Consider the following 20,325-nt stretch of genomic DNA (forward strand, 5'->3'; position numbering starts at 1 on the left):
TGCAATTTCTTTTTTAACTCATCGGTTTCATTAGTGTTAGTGTATTTTATGTGTGGCCCAAGACAATTCTTCTTCTCCCAATGTGGCCCAGGGAAGCCAAAAGATTGGACACCCCTGCTCAAGCCAAAAGATGGGACACCCTTGCTCAGTTTCTAGTTCTTGGGTACTTGTTCTTTCCCCCATAGTTGTTTTTCTCTAGTCTCATGGAGTTACATGCTGGATTCAAAGGGACATTTGATGTAGATTTCTGGAACTTTCTCTTCATCTCTCCTTTCTCTCTGGTTCTCTGATATCTCTAGGCTTTGATCTCTGTCTCCTCAGCTCAGCAAGATGGCTGTGCTTCATTTAGCTTCCGGCTTTCTGTGCCATAGTTCCAGGACATGCCTCCAAATTGTAAACCACATCTTACTGGTCTTTCTTCTCTCAGGCATCACAGTCTTGTGCTGGCTATTGTCGAACACCTGAAAACATTTGTTTCATCTAGTTTGTACAGATATGCATTGTTTACCACAGGAACTATGTCCTCAGTTGTAACCAGAAGCAGAAGTGAGTTGCCTATGGATTTTAATTTTTTGCTAATACTGCCCCCAGAAGTATATTGTAAAACAGTTTTCTACAGCCTCCTATACGTATTACTTTTTTTTTTTCCTAATCCACTCTCTGCTCCCTACCACCTGCCAAAATATTTGGTCTTCAAAGTCTTAATAAATACCAGAAACTGAAAGTATTCCCCAACACGTGGCAGGGTTTTAAAATAGAAGATATGTTTTCTGTGCTACTCTGTCATTACTTTGCCCTAGGTCATTCCATATGAATTATGTTGACCCTCCACTTACAAGTAAGATACAGCTCATTTGTCGGACGGTCTAATTCCTCATTTTCTCCACTTTGTTGGTCTGCAATTTTTCTTGGCAGGTTATCCCAACTTCAATTAAAGTTACTTCTCTCCTTCCTTTATTATACACAAATGAATCTGGGTTAGTATAACCTATTCAAACACTGCTTTTTATTTAGTGTCACTCATAGCTCTACTATTTCATTTTCCTGCTTTTCGTGTAGGGAATGATTTCTTACTTTCTTGTTGAAAAACCCAAACTTATTCATTGTGAAGTTGGGGCAAGAATCTGACTACTTCACTATATTTTCTAAGTAGTCATGTCTAAGCACTTACATAATGAAATGCATGTTATTTTGTGATAAAATGTTTTTCTTTTATTTGTCCTTTTTGAAGGCAATAAATTTATGTGTAGATATTTTATTAATATTTTCAAAATTTTATATATAAAAAGAGTATACCATTTGTTACTTCTCTTACAGTATAGCAAAAGGGGCATTGCAAAATATTGGCTGGAAGACAGCATTGAGTCTTATAGGGTTAAAAGCCACTGATTTACTTAACAGCTTATTAATTGCTTTCCATGTCCAAAGCACTGTCCTTTGGAAATACAGAAGCAAAATGGATGTTGTCTATGGCCCTGGTGAGTTCACAATTTAATAGGAGAGATATCCTGGAGCTTCATGAGTATAGGTCACTTATAATATTTCTTCTTCCTAGGACAGCCATTGACACAGACAGGGTGATTAATAAATGCACATTGAATTAATGAAGGTCGGCTCTCAAATAGCTTAATAAAGGACAATAAGTAAAAAGTGAACCAATAGTGGCACAAGTGGAATACCCTAGGAGTTTAGAAAAGAAAAATATCAGATCTGATGTGACCAAAACAGGGCTCTTGGAGGAAAGGGCTTTTAATTTAAACCATGATGCATAAACCAGATTGACATAGAGGCAGATGACAGGGGGTTCCAAAGTGAAGGACAACCAAAAACTCACAAATGAAAGATTACACAATATGTTGGAAGAGTAATTAGCAACCAAGTTTGTCTGAACCTTAGTACTCAAGTTCAAGTAAAGGAGTAACGAGGCTTGAAAGTTAGTGCCAGCCAGATTGCAGAAGAAACTACACCACGGACAGCAGAAACCAAGGTTCATTTCTGACACAATAAAAATAATGCCTTAGGAAGATGAATCTAGCTGTGGTATGTAGGAAAACTATGATGTCAAGGAACAGGGCTTAACTCAGGGGATATTCTTATATCAAATGCCCCACCAAATATGTAAACCACAAAGAATCTCCTTTTTGAAACTAGTAAACCTCAGGATGACATTATTATTTTTAATATCCTGTACCTGTAAGGAGGAGATGAAGAGAAATGAGATAATATTTATGTCATATATGTGTTTAGGAAAAAAAGATACAGTGTTTGAAATAAATAACAATGTAACGGGATAATAAGGGATCATTCTAGTAACTTGAACATTTTCTTCCTCTTCATTCTCCATTACAGACACGTTTAATGTCACCCTGGTCATAAGGTGCAGGGAGCTAGGCAAAGTCACAGTAGAGTAAGTTTCAAAAAGACTGTCCTCAAAGGATTTCTTATATAAGAGAGAACAGACTCAGATACATTGACTTTTGTTATTAATTTAAGAAATGGCCCAGGCGCAGTGGCTCATGCCTGTAATCCCAGTACTTTTGGAGGCCCAAGTGGGTAGATCACGAGGTCAGGAGTTCGAGACCAGCCTGACCAACATGATGAACCCTTATCTCTACTAAAAATACAAAAATGTTTAGCCAGGTGTGGTGGCGTGGGCCTGTAATCCCAGCTACTCAGGAGGCTGAGGCAGGAGAATCACTTGAACCCAGGAAGCAGAGGTTGCAGTGAGCCAAAATCATGCCATTGCACTCCAAACTGGACGACAGAAAGAGTCTCCATCTAAAAAAAAAAAGAAAAGAAAAAAAAAGTCTTAAAACTATATTGTCAGCACAAGAAGAATGTAATTGGATGGTGTTTACTGTTTTTTGTATTTCCCTGGATACTTTAAATTTCTTCTAAGTAGCAGAGACTTGAGAGTTATTCCTCTGTTTTGGATAATTAATCTCAGGTACCTGTAAAGAAACAGACTTTAAACTATAGAAGCATCTTATGCATACCTCCCTAAAAGCCTTGGATTCAGTCAATCTCTTAAGGTTTGCCTCTACGACAACAGCTAATACCATTTTACTTATTCTAAAGCCCAGGCAGTGAGATGAAGTCCCCCTCTGCAGACCCAAGCCAAAAGGACACACTGAGGCTGGAATGTGAATTAAAATTTTCTCTGGTCAGAAGAGATGGCGAGCTTGGTAATCTTGTGGTATAATATTAGATTCTCAGCTCACACCACAGAAGTCCATTATGGGCCTCAGAAATCCCCTGGTTACTTCTGCCCCCACTTCCTATGAAAATAATTACTAGTTCATGCCCAAAGATTAAAATAGCCACAGCATAAAACAACTTCAGTGTTCCTCTTAGCCTACTTATTTGCTTAAGCCTCCTTCCAGAATATCCCATCAGTCAGAATTCCAGGCAGTGCTTAAAATGTGCGAAGTTGCTAAGCTTTCATCTCTGACTATTTTGACTAGGTCCCAGTCTCTTCCTCTAAGTGGGGTGTGATTTTTATGTTCATTCTTTCTCATATAAATCATACCTGTCTTCCATTTAGTGTCTCCTGTTTTAGGTATGTTAACCAGGCATAAGAGTGCTTCCAAACTGAGTGGAAAGAAAGAAAGAAAGAAAGAAAGAAAGAAAGAAAGAAAGAAAGAAAGAAAGAAAGAAAGAAAGAAAGAAAGAAAGAAAGAAAGAAAGAAAGAAAGAAAGAAAGAAAGAAGAGAGAGAGAGAGAGAGAGAGAGAGAGAGAGAAAGAAAGAAAGAAAGAAAGAAAGAAAGAAAGAAAGAAAGAAAGAAAGAAAGAAAGAAAGAAAGAGAGAAGGAAGGAGGGAAGGAAGGAAGGAAGGAAGGAAGGAAGGAAGGAAGGAAGGAGAAATAAGAAAGAAAAAGGAAGGAAGGAAAGAAAGAAAAAGAGAGAAAGAAAGAAAGAAAGAAAGAAAGAAGAAAGCAAGCAAGCAAGCAAGAAAGAAAGAAAGAAGAAAGAAAGAAAGAAAAAGGAAGAAAGGAAGGAAGGGGAAGAAAGAAAGAGAAACAGAAAGAAAGAAAGAAAAGAAAGAAAGAAAGAGAGGAAAGAAAGAAAGAAAGAGAGAGAGAGAGAAAGAAAGAAAAGAAACCTATTAAGGATTTTTTCTTAATCTTAAAATGAACAAATAAAAACTTGGAACATTGAGTGGGCAAGAGAAGTAACCAGCATTCATGTGAATGGATGGGGCAATTCAAATTCACTTTGGCATTTGACATTAATAGTAATGGCAATTAATTCTAATAAACCTCACTGTAATGAATTTTTGGTTTTGAACTAATTGAACTGTGATAAACTGGAATTGTGCTAGAAATAAAATAATAATAGCATAATAAACATAGAACTAGTATCATTTCATGTCACTTTTGAAAGAAATAGTAAATAAAATTGAGTTGATTTATGGGTGTCAGATCAAGGCAGGACAGTATAGCATCTAAAAGTTTGAATTGTGAACTCGTACAGTAGAACCTCAATAAAACATAACAGATTTCATAAATTAAGTCCGTTAGCATGACTTCATACTATAAAATCATAAATATTGAAAAGCAAATCTTTATTGCATACTTACTATGTGCCAAATGATGTTTTCTATGCATTTTTCTCATTTAATTCTTATATTTTTTATTACATAATCCTGTCCATTTTACAAATACAGAAATTGAACTTTAGGAAGAGAAAATAGCTTACATCAATGAATTAGTGGGTTAGGTGGGGCTGGTGATCAAAACTAAACCCCTATTCTTAAATACTGTGCTATTTATTTTGCTTACTCTTTAGGCACAATAGTTAGATTAGGGTATGAGTTCCAGTTGCATCTCCTAAGTGTTTTAGTAGAATCCTGTTGAATTTGTTATCATCTGTTCAATAGTTAAGACTACATTTGGTTTTCAAGCAGCGTTAAATACAACTTAAACGATGTTAAAAAAAGGGGTGGGGGTAGGTTCATTGTATGATTTCACATGAAGTTTGGGGTACCTGGTTACTAAAGTGAGTTAAGGAGCTCAACAGTGTTGTCAAGGAACCATGTTCCTCTGTCCATGCACCACTTCTTTTATGGTTAAAATGGTGAAATTTATTTTATGCATATGTACATCACAATTAAAAAATGAAATTTAAAAAATCCTAGTATATGGACTTTTTTGTCCTTAGGATATTAGATGCTAAATTTTTTATTCTAACAGAAGTATGTCAAAAGGCAGGGCCCCAAACAAATTCTCCAAGTCCCATATAAGTTCACATATATCTCAGGGTAATTTTCAGAGTGCCACAAACCTTACCTGCCAGCTTTATTTCTCTTGAGGCTGAGGTAACCTATTTCTATTAGGACCCACTAATATAGATGAGTTAATGGAAATTACATTACAAGATTGGAACGTGTCAAGAAAGAGGCAGACGGAACAAAGTTTGTAAGCCATTCGCCATTCATAACCCCGAAGAGTGCCATCTCCCTACAAGATGGAACAGAGGGCCAGGCATCAGGTCCCTGTTCAAGTCAGAAATGAAGGCGGAAGCCTGGTGCTAGGGACATCTATCCCTTTTGTGAGGAAATTGAAGGCTTCCTCAGAAGTCCCAGCAGATTCCTCTTATATTCTATTGCCCAGATCTGTGTCACATGGCTACACGTAGCTTCAAGGAATGCTGCAAAGGCAAGCAATAATTTGGCAGATCTAAAAGTGCAAATGGGCAAAGGAGAAGAGGGCCAGGCATGGGCACAGGGCTAGCCACCCAACAGTATTTGTGGAAAGTAAATATTCAGAAGATGGTGTCTTCATCTGTTTAGGCTGCTGTAACAAAAATACAATAAACTGAGCAGCTTAAACAAATAAAAAATTATTTCTCACAGTTTAGAGACTGGGAAGTCCAAGATCAAAGTGCCTGCCATTTGGTTCCAGGTGAGGGTTTGTTTTTTGGTTTGCAGACAGATGTCTCCTCGCTGTGTCCTTCCATGACAGAGAAAGCAAGATCTCAGATCTCTTCCTTTTTTCATAAAAGCATTAGTCCCATCATGCAGGCCCCACCCTCATGACTTTATCTCACCTTAATTACCTCCCAAAGGCCCCACCTCCAAATACCATCCCATTGAGGGATAGGGTTCCACCATATGAATTTGAGGGGGATATCACATTCAATCCATGGCAGAAGGGATTATTTGATCAATATAGTATAACTTTCATTAACTGGTATTAGAATTCTTCTAAAGCAAATTTTTTTTCAGAGATAAGGTCTTGTGGAAATAAACAGTTTTTATCTTGGTAACAGTTGCTGAAAAATGCCTATGTGCCGGTAGTGTCTGGACCACACTGACAGTTAGGCATGTGTAGTTGATACCCAGGTCTCTTAAGAAGTATGGAGACTGGATGGGGAAATTATTCAGATTAATCTGCACATGACTATAAGGTAGTATATAATGCATACTATGAAAAAGCAAGTAAAGGGCCAGGCGCGGTGGCTCAAGCCTGTAATCCCAGCACTTTGGGAGGCCGAGACGGGCGGATCACGAGGTCAGAAGATCGAGATCATCCTGGCTAACACAGTGAAACCCCGTCTCTACTAACAAATACAGAAAACTAGCCGGGCGCGGTGGCGGGCGCCTGTAGTCCCACCTACTCGGGAGGCTGAGGCAGGAGAATGGCGTAAACCCAGGACGCGGAGCTTGCAGTGAGCTGAGATCGCACCACTGCACTCCAGCCTGGGCCACAGAGCGAGACTCTGTCTCAAAAAAAAAAAAAAAAAGAAAGAAAGAAAGAAAGAAAAAGCAAGTAAAGTAAAATGCGGCAACTTTAGTGGAAGGAGAAATTATTTTTTACCTGGGAAAAAGTTCTGCTACAAAAAAAGCACTTGCTTATTTTGTAGAGAGAAGACTATCCTCAGAGAAATGGCTCTCTAATGATAGAGTTTCAGATACTACAACAACTATGTAAAAGATAAAAATGCCAGCATAGTATAAACACCAAAAACTGCCAGATGAATAAGAATCTGCCCTGATGGTGTTTCAGCTACACAGCGTTGTCAGAATGTGGATCGCACCATTCGAATTCCCATGTGTCCACATGAATGTGAGCATTCTTGATAACACCATCGGGCACCTCTGAGATTTTCCTCTCCCATAATCATTTCATCAGTTTGAGATTCCAGTGTGGTTGGGGACCAAGAATTGTTTGGCATGTTAGAGAAGCACATAGCATTTTAATTGTGCTTGGAGACAGCGAGACTGAATGAGGGAGAGTAATTAAGAAACATAAATAAACTAGGAACTCTGTTTTGCCTCACATCATGTCATTATGGCTCAGAATGAACTGCTGAGCTTTATGAGTGAAAGAAGCAGCCAAGGCCACTGAGTTTGGAATAAGACTATGGACTATATGGAATACGTTAGGTGAAGAATAGAGACAACTACAATGTTATTGTAATTATTTTTTATTGTACATTTACTTCGTTTATCATAGAAAAACACACTAATTATGTATGGGGCATATGGCATGTGCTCTGGCCTTAATCTGTGAACATCATTATATCATTTTTATTATTTATTTATGTATTTATTTTTGAGACAGTGTCTCACTCTGTAGCCCAGGCTGGAGTGCAGTGACACTATCTTGGCTCACTTAAACCTCTACCCCCTGGGTTCAAGCTGTTCTCCTGCTTCAGACTCCCGAGTAGCTGACTTACAGGCTCCCGCCACCATGCCTGGCTAATTTCTGTGTTTCACGATTTTGGCTGGGCTGGTCTCGAACTCCTGACCTCAAGTAATTCACCCACCTTGGCCTCCCAAAGTGCTAGGATTTCAGGCGTGAGCCACCGCGCCCAGACAATATACATTTATTTAAATTAATTATCAAATTAAACCTGTGAGATGGATACTCTCATTCTCTCCATTTCATAAATGAAGAAAATAAGGCTTGGAGAGTTCAAGTGACATACCAAAGCTTATGTATTCCTTTCTAGGCGCTTAGCAGGTACTAACAGTCATTCAGTGGCAGATCTTGCTTTTCATCATGACCTATCAGACACCCAAAGCCAGAATTTTAATTATCATGTAAAACAATATTTCTGTAACCCAAAAAAAAAAGGCAATAGAACTCAGATTTTGAAAAACTTTTGGCAGATTCCAGGTCTAGAAAAGATAATTATCTTGGACACAAGCAATTAAATGTAAACATGTATAATGTGAAACATTCAAATGTATATTGAAACTGTCCCTGAATTGGATGCATTTATCAGTGGATAAATGTATTATAATAATTTATTAATAGACATTAAATTAATATACTTATTACTAAATGGATGAGTTTATTAAGATACCTAACAATATATTAAACAAGGATATGAAGGCTTGTTTTTATAACAGCATCACTAATGCTGCTAAATGTCCATCTCTGTGCAGATATTGGCAAACCTTTCCTCTAAAGACTAGACAGTAACTATTTTCAGCATCGCGAGTGATAGAGTCTCTGTCACAATTATTTAACTCTGCTGTTGTGGCATGAACACAACCATAGACAAAGCATAAATGAATGGGTGTGGTTGTGCGCCAATAAAATTTTACGTATAAAACAGGCAGAGGTGAACTTGGGCCATAGTCCAAGGTTTGCCAGCCCCAGTATTAGAGAGCTAAAATGATCCCACTTTAGGGAGAAAGCTCTAAAAGAGTGCTAGTATAGTAAGCAAGAAAAAAAGTAGATATATTTAAAATTTAAGCAACACTTGGATCTCATTTTTATAAACGGAGGGAGTCAACATGGTTTTCATTTTCACTTTCAGCAGTATTAAATAATGATTCCAAGGAAAGAAACTTATGTTCAATTATAAAACTAATTTATAAGGCAAATTGTCTAAACTGTCAGATTATCTAAACATCAGAAGACACGTCACAGGCAATATTAGTACACAAAATAATGTTTAGAAGAACCAGAATAAAGCTCACCACCAGTCAATCTATACATATTTAATGACCATGAAATATGTAAGTTCTATTGCAGAAATGCAAAGATAAAAAAGAAGGCAAAAGAAAAGAAACAAATATCAGAAAATTAAATTTATTTAGTTTATGAGAAATTATCATGTGGTTATTGTTTATTTCTATGTAATAGCTTTCTCTCGATATAACAAAGAAGAAAATAGATCAATCTCCGTGAATTAAGATTTTTAACCATCTGAAACAATAAGACGGATGCATATAAACTCTTGAAATTAGTTTCACCTCTATTACTCTAGTTTTGCGAAGCAGACACTAAAATAAATAGATATGTGTGTTTGCATATGTGTACATACACAGACATAGACATTTATATGTATGTTACTTAATTGTTGTTCTCTGTATAGTATATGTAGTGTGTATATTATATGTGTGTGCATAAATACTGTGTCCATATACTATATATATACACATACAGTGTTTATATATGTAGTATTTATGTAGACATATATACCATGTATATTGTATATGTAGTATATATATACACATATGTACAGTCATCCCTCAGAATCCACCTGGGATTGGTTCCAGGATCCCTATGAATACCAAAATCCACAGATGTTCAAGTCCCTTATATAAAATGGCATACTACTTGTGTGTAACATACACACATCTTGCCATATACTTTAAATCATCTCTAGAATTCTTACAATACCTAATGCAATGTTAATTCTATGTAAATAGTTAAACTATATTTTTATTTGTATTACTTTTTATTGTTGTATTATTATCTTTTCCAAATTTTTTTTTAATCTACAGTTGTTGAAATCATGGATGTGGATAGCCAACTGTATTGTATGTCCATATATATATATATACACACACACACACACGCACACACATATATGTATTTACTATATAAAGAATGAAGAATAAATAATATACAGATTACAAACATTTCCACATTATTCATCTCATTAAATCTTCACATCAAAAGGTAATACAGAAAAGGTAATACAAAAAAAAAAAAAACACACACGCACACTTGAGTGAAGATAACAACAAATAGATTTGTAATGGAGAGACCAAGTCAACTTTACCTGTACCTATCAATCAGTTCGAGTCCTCTTTTCCCCAACAGACGGTTTGGAAGGAGAAAAACAGGAGTACATCATGCTGCGCTCCAAATCATTTATTATCTTAAAAATGTGGGAAAGCCAGAATTGGTAAACAAGACTTTTGTAAGCATGCATAAAACATATTAAATATTTGGTGGCAAGGGATTTCCATGAGGCTTTCATGGGAGTTAATAAATCAACAGAAACCACTTACCGAAACATTTTCATGGGTCCAGTGGAATTCTAAGCAAATATCAGGTTTAAGAATGAAAAGTCAGTTATATTTTCAACGTAATCTCACGTTCAAAGAAGTGTAAAAGATGCTTAAGTGTTAATATTTTATGTTTCCCCACTCTCAGCAGTAAATGCAGCCCATTAAAAAGAATGCTAAGCCATAGCTGTTAGCACTGGCACGGGACCAAGGAAACACTGAACCTTCACAGAAGGGGGTTAATTGCTACACGAAGAGGTAATTTATTAAGGAACACTGAAGCCCTGTATATTCCCCAATGCGAGGCTGAACAGCAAAATCTTATGTGAATATTACATTTGATAATCAAGGCCTTTTCTATGGCAGACTTCAGAACTAGCTAAGCTAAACAAAAAGGGGCAATGGAGGGGAGAAAGGGAGAAAGAAAAAATTCCAACACCATTTTTCTCTATGACTCCCATAAACCTTTACACGGTGCCCTCCAGTCTGCCGCCCCCACCACCAGGAAAAGTTTGCTGCTCCATAAACCTCTTGGTGGCTGATGAGAAAGTCTCACATAACTATCAGGTGCAGGGGCAGCTTCTACTGTTTTTTATTTGTCCAGTTCTGATTCTTCAGTATTCTTCCGCGTGTCAAACTTAATTTTCACCATTTATCAGAGCAATGTTTTCAGAACCTTATCATGTTGAACTAGACCTTCTTTTCCATCGCAGTTCAGACCAATATCACGTGGCCTATTAAACATCAAGTGTGAAGAAAATAGTGGCCCCATGTGTCCTATGCCTAATGTCTCCCTTTTGGCAGAGTTTCGTTCTTAGTCCAATGGGCGCCTTGTTCTGTCCTGAGCTTAAGATTTTGTCAATGGCAAAGGTTCAAGAGACAAGTAGAGTCCAAAAGCAAGTGTGAGGGCCAAAGTGGCTCTGAGAAATCATTTTACCTAAGAAGCTGATGATTTTCTTGGCTGCACTGGCAACAGATTTTGGAGTCTCAGAGAACTAGAGAAGGAGAATTAGTTTTACCTCTTTGTCTTTCTCTCCTTCTTTTTTTTTTTCTTAACATCTCCAACAGCAAATTGTCATTGAAGAAAAATTCCCTTAGGGGAAAAAAAAATAGAGCAAAGGAGAAACTGGTTCTTCCATCTTTTTCATTTTGAGCTTAGTCTTCTAGCCATCTCTAATCAAGCCCTCAAAAAATGAGTATTTATGGGGTGCAGATCTTCCTCCTGGCACTGGGTTGAGAGAGGTGATAGAATACAGAAAGCATAAAACACGTGGCCTGGTCCAGCCCTTAAAATGTTCAGTATCATAGGAAAGTTTTTTTTTTTAATAATCCATGTGAAACAAATAACAACTTTATAGTATCTACAATAGGGATAAGAGAGAGAGAGCACTTTGAGATTTTAATGGATCCTTATTCCTCTCCCTTGTTGAGCTGCTCTTCTACTTCACTTTGTATTTTTATTTCTCACCCTCCTCCATGTTTTCTATATCTTCTTGGCCTTTTCTTGTCCCTGAGCTGCATATGCCCAAAGCCCTATTTGGACCTTTCACCAGCCACTTAACGTCATGCAATCTTGAAGGGCTCCATGATCAAAATTATGTCTCACACTTGCAACTAATCCCCCTATGACACCCCCATTTCTTCAATATCAATGGTGTTAGTGGGAAAAAAATATCAATTAAGCTAGTTTACACAAAGCAGTAGGTGGCCTAAGCATCCCCTTTCTCATCCCCTCCTTCTTCTTCATATACTTTTCAGATTATTGACTTTATATGGGAATATCCTATCTCATTCTAAGACTAGATCCTGAGCATGTATCACATGACAGGGTGGCCAGGTCTAAACCAGGGGAGGGGACAGAGAGGTTTCTTTCGCAGCTTCTGAGGGCTGTCCATCCACTATCCCACTTCAAACTATCATCAAGTTTCATAACTGTTCTTGCCCCTTTTTTATTTGGAGTTTGACAGCACGTTGCTATATTTCATATATGATCTTATGGCAAGGGAGAAGAGGAACCACTTTTTCTATAGAGCAAAGGGAACAGTATGCCCTAAGCCAAGAGAAAACAATACATGTTCTGCTTTCCAGCTCCTAGTGGGGTATGTACCTGTTTCTTGGAGACCCTTAGAAAACGAAAGACAGGAATGGTTCCTGTTAGACAAGAGAGAAAAGCTTGGATCCTCTGAGATGCAGATTGGTGTGGCTTCCTAGGATCCTCAAGATACTTTCTGTTCTCCTTTCTTTCCTCTCTCCATTTAGAATTTCAGATACTTATCTTGGTTATCTGGGCTACATGTAACTAATACGAAGCATGGTCATTTACATATGAAAAACATTTTCAGTAATTTTTTATATTTTTGAATTTTTTCAGCTAGTTATGTTTATTTCTTTTAATGCATAAGTGCCTTCTTAATTGGATTAGTATATCATCCACTAAAAGCAGCCTCTATTCAGAATTATGTTTCACTTAGGACCTCATCCTGGGTAGATTTGAAAGTCACATTAATAATCACTATTAAGCTCATAAGATGAAACCAAACCTACACATACATACACATTTCCAAGGGTTGCAGACTTTTGGTTTTTAATCTGATTTTAAAGAAAGCCTGTGTTAGTTCTTATTCTCTGCAAGTACTCCATTGAGGAGTGTCTTATCGTTTCAGTCTTGAAGTTTATCTTGGAATTTATCTAAAAGGAATTATTTTGGTCACCAGGGTCAACACCCCTTTTCTTTCTTAATCTTTGTTTTTAGTTTTCTTTCTAAGGAATTGGAAGAAAACACAGGCAGATGAGTACTTAAGCAATCCCAGACCTTTGCATGTCACTTGACCCAGAGCCAGGCACATGTAAAGGTCTTCACTTGCCAAAAACACACCAGGGACCTCTTAAGCAATCAAGAATTGCTACATGTGTGCAAGAGCTAACATCTTGAAGACAATCAAAATCGTTAATTCACTTACCCTCTGTTTCTCATTCATTCACCCTCTGAGCATCTCGACATGCTGGAGCATGGAGATCCAAACTGGAAACCTTGACTGCTCCTTCTGCTTGTGGAAAGGTGACAAGGTCATTCCCTCTTGTTCACAATTGGGCATAATGAAGAGGAGTGGAGGACTGGTGGAGGACTGGACTCTACTCTCAAGAATCCCTGGGGAAATGAGAAAAAACAGGGAAACAACGACAGAAGAAAAAGCAGCAAAACAAAGGACACACTAAAATCAACAAGAGTGAAATAACAAAAGGAAGAAAAAGAGAAACTCAACCAAGGGTCAATTTCTGCTTCTTTTATAGTTCTTTTGGGACCACTGATAACATAAGTAGGAACTGATCCTCAAAAAATGGGGACTTTATTTGCATGAAACATGAAGGACTTACTTTTGCTTGTGGCATTTGTTGTATTTAAAGGGAAGTGAACTACCTCCAGTCTTTCCTGGAGTTTTTTTGGAGTTTTCCACTTCCAAAAATGGGATCTAAAATATATAAGACATTATTCACTACCTGCATTTGATATGAGAAGAATTAAAGTATTCCCCAGCAGTTTTATTCACATTTATTATAGTGGGCCAGGAGATTTTCCATAAAAATGAGTAGCTCCCAGCAGGAACAAAATGTATACAATTTGCTGATCTTGAACACAGTGTATTTATATAATACGTTTTATCACCCGTAGGCCTTACAGAGCTAGGTTTTCTCCTGGGATGCACTGTTAATATTTCAACCTCTGCATATGCCAAATGGAAACAAAGATTATTTGAAAGGGTAAATACCCGGCTTTCATTCTTCCTGGCACAATACCGATGCAGCATATTTAACTTGAGTTACTAAGAAAACTGAGGATCTTTTACAAGATGTGGCAATATTATGCAAATGACTAATTCCAGTTAAATTCTTTTAAGTGAAATGTGTTATTCAGGGGTCTTTTGATGGCAAGTGATAGAAAACTAACTCAAACTAACTTAGAGGAAATTTACTCATAGATAATGAAGCATCTCACATTATCAAATGAAGGGTTAAATAACCAGTTCACTGGAAGGACAAGAATGCTGCTAGCCCTCAAAAAACAAATGCAACCAGAGTTTCAAACAGTGAGGATTTTCTGTGCTTTAGGTTGCTTTTCTCTGTATGTCAACCTCTTTCTTTATTTAAATTTCCTCCATAAGGCAAGAAACATGCCTTCTGGCCAGTCCTAAGCATCAAAGCATCATAGCTAACAGCTTTTAACAACAGAAAAGGTTTTACCCTATTCTTTATTCAAATATCCAGGCAAAGGGTTCAGATCAGTTTGGCTATATCAGGTACTCATCCTGTAAGCCATAGAGTGATCCTTGCATCAGATGATCAGAATACGCTCTTTCCTCGTGTTCCATACGCCTCCATCATATGATTAATGTTTGGCAAAGTGAGAGTGAATGCTCCCTTCCTTTCAGTTCAGCACCAAGAGCTGCATCACGGTAAGTAAACTAGGAAGCATAAAATTAATGTGGGAGTCCTAGTGGGTCTACTTGTGAGCTGAGACCGTCAGACAAACTGCCCACCTCTTGTTAGAGTTTCAGTTTCCACCTCAGTAAAATCAGAGAAAGAAGCCTTTTCTCAAAAGAATGGCTGACTGATACAACATCATGGATGAATCTTACATTCATTACACTGGATAAAAGAAACAGGGAGCAAATTATCAAATTCTAAAATAGAGCTAGGCACAGTGGCTCACACTTGTAATCCCAGCACTTTGGGAGGCTGGAGCAGGAGGATTGCTTGAGCCCAGGAGTATGAGACCAGCCTGGACAACATAGAGAGACCTTATGAAAGAAAAAGAAGGAAAGAAAGAAAGAAAGAAAGAAAGAAAGAAAGAAAGAAAGAAAGAAAGAAAGAAAGAAAGAAAGAAAGAAAGAAAGAGAGAGAGAGAGAGAGAGAGAGAGAGAGGGAGGGAGGGAGATCTAAAAGAGGCAAGACTGTCTTATAGTGACAGAAACTCAATCAATGTTTCCCTGGGTTGGGTGGTGGAGAGTATTGAATGAAGAAGATACGACGTAACTTTCTGGAAAAATTAAAATGTTCTACATCTCAACTCAGGTGGAGTTACATGAGTGTATATATTTTGTCGAAAGTCTTTAACTCATACACTTAAAGTATGACGATTTCATTTTATGTAATACATCTCAATAAAAGTTGAATATCTTTTAAAAGTATATCAGAGGCCTTGAGATAAGCATGAAATGATGCAGGACACATCAAAGCACTTTTTTTTTTTTTTTTTTTTTTTTTTTGAGATGAAGTTTTGCTCTCGACAGACATCTAGGCTGGAATGCAATGGCATGATCTTGGCTCACTGCAACCTCCGCCTCCCAGGTTCAAGCGATTCTCCTGCCTCAGCCTCCCAAGTAGCTGGGACTACAGGTGCCTGCCACCACACCTGGCTAGTTTTTGTATTTTTACTAGAGATGGGGTTTCACCATGTCGGCCAGGCTGGTCTTGAACTCCTGACCTCAGGTGATCCACTTGCCTTGGCCCTCCAAAGTGCAGGGATTACAGGCGTGAGCCACCGTACCTGGCCCAAAGCACTTTTTAATCATAAAATAATATGCATATATCCTTGTTTTTTAATAGTGTCTGTGGCTAGTTTGTTCAGTTAAGTCAGGATGCTGATACAGCCAACTATTAGTCAGACTCTACTGCTATAAATTACTCCTGCCTCTTTGGGCATATTTTCTCTTTGCTCTTCCCACTGCAGGATTCCACTCAACTAAATCCCAGGTGATAAGGCCTTTACAGTTATCCCAATCCCTGGTGACACATGCAGTCATTCGATCTGCAGGGGAGACACAAATTGCAACAGGGACAAAATATACACAGCACAAGAGGCATTACTAAAGACTCCTGCCCCATAGGGAAGTAAGTGCTTCTGAGCTTAGCGAGTCTGGGTTACTAAGGGTTTCAGTTATTTATCACTACTTAATAATTTACCTGTAGATGTAGAGTTTAAGACAGCAATAATTTACTCTTTCTCTAGATGCCGTGGGTTGGCTGGACTCAGGTGGGCCCTTTTCCATGAGGTGTCAACTGGGGTCAACCATGTGGCTGCACTCAGCTAGCAGCTTAGCTAGGCCTGAAACACCCAGGATAATACACTCATGTATTTGGCACCTCAGCTGGAGTGGCTGGAATGGCTGGGAGCTGGCTGGGCTTCTCTCTTTTTACATGTGGAAGTCTAACCCTAGCTTTTTTCAGTGACACCTAGATACCAAAAGGAAGAAAACAAAAGTTGCAAGTCCTCCCAAGATCTGAGCTCAGAGGCACCAGAAAATCATTTTCACCGCATTCAGTTGGTCAGCACAAGTCATAAGCCCATCAGACTCTACCGCTTGATGGGAGCTTTGTCATTCATGCTGGGAGATGGGAAGAATTGTTGGTGGACATCTTTACCAACAATATCCAGCACTCTGCCATTCATTTCTTCCACCTGTTATAAATAATTAAGTTTAAGGTCGGTCAGCCCCACAGATATAGGCCCCAAAATAAGGGACTTATTTGTCCACGAATTGATTCATTCAAATCACAAGTATTAAAAATTCACTATGGGCCAGGTATGTTGTATGTTAGACATATCAAACAAAAACTCCTCTATCACAATTAGTCAGGAAACCACCTGGTGTGTGGAACTGTTGGCTTGGCAAGGTCAGCCATGCCATTACCAAATCACATGACAAAGAGTTCCCGTTTGTCCAGATTTTGTAAATAGCAGAATACTTTGGAGATCAATGGGCCTTTCTTCTGGCTCTAAGAGGTACTTCCTTCTATTCCCTTAGCTGGATGATAATCTTTTCTCTTTTCAAGGAATACTAAAAAACACAGTAAATAAATGTAGACAAATAAAAGTTCATGTAAATTAAGAGAGGGTCTTTTGAAGATTGATAGAGTTCATTTTTATTCCATTAATCGTTCCACAATGGTCATCTACCCATTCCATAACAATAAGTGCTTGCTATCTGCTACATTATAAGCACTTCTCTTTCCTAGCATAAGGGAACACCCCCTTTACCTATCTTTTCTTTAAATTAACAAAGTTTCACTGCCACCTTTCCATTTTCATATGCTCGAGGTCGTAACTCCAGTAGACTTAGCCCTGAGGATGGTGGGGACTGAAACCGGGAAGGAAGCCTACCAGGAGAGGTCTAAAGCCAGGGTATTAAGATTCCTCTCCTTCAGGTGTGAAGTGTCCTCCTCGGGGGTGCTGACTGTCCCAAGTCTCCACTTGCCAGCTTCTCCTAGGTCTCATCCACCAGTCTGGTTCCTTTGAGCCAAGTGTGCCTTCTCCTTTCTCCCCTTCTCTCTCCAGACTAAACTTTACCGATTCTATGGCCCAATTCCTCGAAGGATTAACTGAATCACAGAAGGATGTTAGAGATTGACAGAAGCCCCCTGTGTTTGCATTTTGATTTTCAGGGCAGACGCAAATATCTCTAAGGCATGAAGCTCTAATGGCAGCAGGCAGAGGCATGAGGGAGAGGCACTGGGGCCAAGTCTCACCTCAGCATTCCTCAAGTCATAGGACGTATACCACTTTTATCTGCATGTCAGATAAATCGGCAACTCAAAAAACTCCACTCATTTTCTCCTGGAAACTTTCATTTTTAATGTTTGATGAATGAATGCCAAGAGACATTTCAGAAGAGAGCAGCTGGTTCCTTGCGAAAGCAGGCTGCTGAAACACCCTCATTTGTTTTAGTCAGAAGCCTTTACGACAGAACTTTGGTTTCTGTGAATTGATCAAGTCCAAGAGCTCAAGGGGGTGATGAGGTCAAGGCCACTGCAACACTGCCTCGCTAGGGTTCAGCTAACTGCTGATTCCTTGTGAAAGCAGGCTGCTGAAACACCCTCATTTGTTTTAGTCAAAAGCCTCTACTACAGAAGTTTGGTTTCTGTGAATTGATCAAGTCCAACAGCTCAAGGGGGTGATGAGGTCAAGGTCACTGCAACACTGCCTGGCTGGGGTTCAGCTAACTGCTGATGTGTGGGTTTCCTTTAATGATGTGGAGTAGACTAATAAACAGAAAATGCTATATTTTGGAAAATGAATGAAGCCCAGTACTGGGAGACTCTTGGGTGGAGTGTGTGTTAACCCTCTGCTGAGCCAGAAATGGGACCTCTGAGGTTTCTCGTGGAAATTATAATATTTGTGGATTTGAAAATAGAGAAGCAGCCAAATCTTAGAAGCTGAATGAAAATGAGTCATTTTGGTAAGGTACTTCACAGGCCATACAAACAACTTCTTGGTCATTGTCAGGACTGGAAATGTCCTTAGGTGGGTTCTGAAGAAAGCTCTTTGGTTTCAAATCTTGGTGATGGCAGCAAAATTAACTTATTTGAATTTTTGTTTCCAGTGTTATAAATGGGAATGATAATAAGAGCATCTACCTTAGATATTATGGCAAGAAGTCAGAGAAGGCTTTGGAACACTTTGAAAAGCATATGTCATATCCTAAATGCCCCATAAATGTTCCTCATTACTATTTAAGTATTGTCAAGTCCTTATCATGCCTACTATGCATAAGAGTAGTTGGACAGATATCCTTGACAATGATGATGGCACAGACATCTACCTATCATTGGAATGAGTTTATAAGCTTGCATTAAATTCTTGCATCCGTAGATTTACTTTCCTAATTATGTTGCCTGGTTTTGGCACTCTCCAAGCATAAACAATTATCAGTAAGAGGAGAAAGCCAAAAATTTGCTGAATGTTAGGAAGGTGGTCTGGCCTCTCAGGCCTCTTCCAAACATAGGATTCTGTTACCCAGAAAACAAGTTTTAGGTGAATAATCCGCCATGTGCCTAAATCCCTAATAGCTAATGAGGCATTGGCTCATTTTGCACAAGTTTTTCTTCAGGGTTTCCAAAACTAAGTGGCAACACCTTTCTTCCTAATCCAACTAGATATCTTTCTCTCTTGAGTATCAGTTATCCATTCCAGGAGGAGGCAACTGTGTGTTTCATTGCCAGGTGACCAAATATTCTTTTATCTTAGTCAAAGCCCACTGTGTGTTCTGAATGACTGTTTAGCCAGAAGGGTATGTATTTTTACGGCAGGATATAAAGTAGGCAATGTTATATAAAATACAAACTGGCAGGTCAAAGCAGCAGGAGCACTTTAGCGGACCCCAGACAGAAGTGGTAAAAATAGTACCTAACGCTTGAGAGTGCTCAGCAGAAGCTGACAGTGTAGGCATGATTCATTCCTTCGCTTTGAAGATTATGTAGGTTTATTCAGGAGGAATTCGAAGGCAGGACTCAGCCTCATTGATCGTTTCTGTGAGCAATTTTCTCACATTGTGACAAGTCCTATCCAATATTCTGCATTCAGGGAAAAAAAGGAAGTCTTTGTAGATGAGAAATTCAAAAGAAATAAGCATTGGCTGTTGTAAACAAATAACTAGATCAAATTTTAAAATGTCAGTCAACTGACAAAACTTTGACGTATTCATTCAACAATAAAAGCATTTTTAAGCACCTCCTCTGTGCTCAACCCTTTTCTACAAGTCATGGATATAGAGAGAAGCCCCCTGGTTCCTGTAGTTTATAATATGGTGAAAATGACAAATAATAAAAAATCAAATAAATATATAGCCTAATTCCATGTAGAGTTACAGTTGATAGAGTGAAGATGTAAGGGAAGAACCAATGGTGTGAATCTCTTGTTTCTGGAACAGCATAATGAAATCAAATGAGGTCGCTCTGTATGATGTTGATAGTCAAACTCAACTTCTCCCTTTCAGATTCGTAACTATTTTTTTTTTTTTTTTTTTTTTTGAGACGGAGTCTTGCTCTGTCGCCCAGGCTGGGGTGCAGTGGCCGGATCTCAGCTCACTGCAAGCTCCACCTCCCGGGTTTACGCCATTGTCCTGCCTCAGCCTCCTGAGTAGCTGGGACTACAGGCGCCTGCCACCTCGCCCGGCTAGTTTTTTGTATTTTTTAGTAGAGATGGGGTTTCACCGTGTTAGCCAGGATGGTCTCGATCTCCTGACCTCGTGATCCACCCGTCTCGGCCTCCCAAAGCGCTGGGATTACAGGCTTG

At 38.6% G+C, this 20,325-nt stretch overlaps 2 long non-coding RNA genes across 3 annotated transcripts in view; both read right to left on the reverse strand.

Moving 5' to 3' along the window:
* Positions 1–20,325, reverse strand: part of LOC112428850 (uncharacterized) — a 119,041-nt gene that overhangs the window by 48,950 nt on the left and 49,766 nt on the right. The gene's annotated exons all lie outside the window — the stretch shown is intronic.
* On the reverse strand, positions 10,105–13,689 carry LOC139358807 (uncharacterized). Of its 2 annotated transcripts, XR_011614308.1 has the most exons (3): positions 13,632–13,689; positions 13,217–13,404; positions 10,105–11,484 (listed from the first exon to the last, which is right to left on the reverse strand). It is a non-coding gene; the product is annotated as an uncharacterized lncRNA (long non-coding RNA). The 2 variants fall into 2 exon arrangements; XR_011614305.1 differs by having other exon boundaries at positions 13,217–13,683.

The sequence above is a fragment of the Macaca nemestrina genome, chromosome 1 (assembly GCF_043159975.1).
Source record: "Macaca nemestrina isolate mMacNem1 chromosome 1, mMacNem.hap1, whole genome shotgun sequence".
Classification (NCBI taxonomy): domain Eukaryota; kingdom Metazoa; phylum Chordata; class Mammalia; order Primates; family Cercopithecidae; genus Macaca; species Macaca nemestrina.